The sequence below is a fragment of the Haemaphysalis longicornis genome, unplaced genomic scaffold (assembly GCF_048455015.1).
Source record: "Haemaphysalis longicornis isolate Haplotype H1 unplaced genomic scaffold, Haemaphysalis longicornis Haplotype H1 scaffold_7, whole genome shotgun sequence".
Taxonomy (NCBI): Eukaryota; Metazoa; Arthropoda; class Arachnida; order Ixodida; family Ixodidae; genus Haemaphysalis; species Haemaphysalis longicornis.
In genome coordinates, this window is record NW_027526422.1 from 109,363,926 (window position 1) to 109,366,647 (window position 2,722).

Here is a 2,722-nt window from a genome sequence, read left to right on the forward strand (position 1 = left end):
GTTTCTACGGGTGTGCATTCAAAGCCGGCGACCGCGCTCACGCCACTTGCTTCTAGCGTTTCTTCAAGGAATGCAATTTCTCGTCGGCCGTGAGCCCTTGGGCTCTGGCAGCGTCCTCAGAGAGCTGAACGGCCCAGGGTTGATCTTTCGGACTGGAGCTGAGCAGCACGGTCTCGCACTGCTCACTGTCAGTGATTATGCGGTCATTTGTGATCGCCTGCGGAGATTGCCATAACATGTGCGGAAGGTCCGCTCGTTTTGGACTTGTATGACACTGAGTGGAGGTGCGTCCTGGGTAGCAATGGCAATACACAAGTGGGTTCGGATACGAGTTGGTCTGTAGAAGTTGCCAGACCACCGAATGCCGCTTACTGAGGGATGGGTGCGAGGGCGGGAAGCAGGCCCGGCCTAAGCGATAATGGCTGGTGATGTCACTGTATGACAATAGCCTGTCCCTGACTGACATTGGGACGAGTTCCGCATCGGAAGTGCCGTCCGCTTGGTCGGTGAAGCCTCGAGGGGCTTCGTGCGCAGACTCGTTCCCTGCAAGGCCGGAGTGGGCGGGGGTCCAAATTAAGTTGACCTTGCCTGTCCGGTTTTTGAGGTGGAGACCAGAATTCAGGAATGGGGACGCCTCACTTGATATACGTCCTCGTGAGAAATTTAGAATTGCTGATTTGTAGGCGCTGATGATTGTCTTGATTATTGTGGGGGCAATCATGGCTAGAGCAATGGCTTCCTCTTCTCCAACCCCCGAGTCTCTAGTGCGGATAGAGCAGGAGGCGGTGGTGTTACCCTGATTGTTGACCACCGCTATGGCCATTGCTCGCGACCAGCATAATGTGCCGCGTCCGCGTAGGTAATGTTCTCGACTTTCGCAAAGCGTCTTTCCGGGGCACAGGCTCTTGCCTCTCGCCGCTGATTGTTATGCATAGGATGCATGTTACGTGTAAGCAGAGAAACGTGAATGTTTTCCTTTATTGTTGTTGGGACCGCGAAACTAGTAGGCGCTCTGGGGGGGGTAACCTATACCCAGTCAGTCCAGTATGTGGCGCCCCATTGTGGTGTAGGTCTGCCGTACGAGTTGCCCTAGCCGTTGAGCCTCGATGAGTTCATCCAGACTATTTGCAAGGCACAGGACCTGAAATCGTTCAGTGGACGTGTTTAGTGGGAGACCGGTGGCCCGCTTGTATGCTCTGTGGAGGAAGCGTCTATTTTATTTGCCTCTGCCCGCTGTAGGCCGAGGTACGCAGTGGCGTACGTCACCCGACTTACTACAAAGGCCTTTACGATGCGCAGGAGGCTATCTTCTCTCATGCCATGGTTGCGACCAGCTATCTTGGTTGTTTGCCTGGTTGTTTGATGCACACGTTTTTCGAGCGCTAGCAAGGATTCAGAATAGTGTCCATTCGCTTCAATTCGAAGTCCCAGAACGCGAAATCTTGAGACGATGGGAATGCGCTGCGAACCAGCGGCAAAACGTTGGACTGAAGGAGGAGTGGAAGCAGATATCTTCCCTCTACTGGTGGACGGTAGATAAGAAGTTCATAAGCTGGGTGAGCAGCTGAGGCCCCGGGGTGCAAAGTATTTGTCGACTGTGTTTATGGCTTGCTCGAGAGTGTCCTCAATGTGACCGTCACTACCACCGCACTTTCACAGTGTTGCATCGTCGGTATAAAGAGTATGCTGAACCTCTTCTATGCTGTTGAGGATATTGGGCAGAACGATCATTGCCACGTTGAAATAGAAGGGGTAAAGAACCGAGACCTTGGGGGTTTCTCTGCTGCCTAGGTGAATTTTGTCTGATTTAAGTCCGCCAACCGGGATAGTTGTTCGATCGGTGAGAAAGTTGCCAATGTAGTTGTGCACCTTCTTCCCGACCCCCAAGCTGTTGAGATACTCTAGGGTGGCCGAATGTTTGACGTTATCGAAGGCCTTAACGCGGTCGAGCCCGAGAATGGCACGGGTATCTGTTAACGAGGAGCGCACTCCGTCAATAACGTAGTGTTTGAGTCGAAGCATCACATTCTGTGTAGAGAGTTTGGGTGGAAGCCATTCATGGTGTGCGGGTATAAAGAATTTTTTCTATGTAGCGTTGATCCTATTTCAGATGACATGTTCCAGGAGTTTTCATACACACGAGGTGAGGGAAAATAAACGAAGGATTTCAATTTGGAGATTTTTGCCGGGTTTAGGGATGGTGGCGAGGTTTGCCGTCTTCGATTGAGCGGGGATGTGGCCCGCGTCCAAACTGACGTTAAAGTAGCGCGTGAGAGTCTTGATGGAGTCGTCATCTAGGTTGCGGAGTATCTTATTTGTTATGCCATCCGGCCCCGGCGCTGAGCCTATCCACAGGGCTGCAATGGCGTCCTGTACCTCGCGTAATTTGATGGGACTGTCGAGGAAGGCGTTGTCACTGCCCGAGTAAAAAGGGAGCACTTCTCAATTCCAATCAGGATCGTTACCTTGTCCCTTTCTGCAAAGAGGCATTTGTTTTTGTTTGTGGAAAATATTAGCCTGCAGCAGACGAAAAACACAAACTTCCAAGCAGATAGCTGTATGCATAGCAAGATGTGTGCAGTGTAAAATCTGACGCAGTCTGTTAACATTATCTATGTACCCCATCAGAGCATAAGTTACGTGGACTAAGTACCTACTCCACCGCAGGCCGTAGCCATTTAAACATTACTATGAAACACTTAAAATTGTGCGCGTACTACAC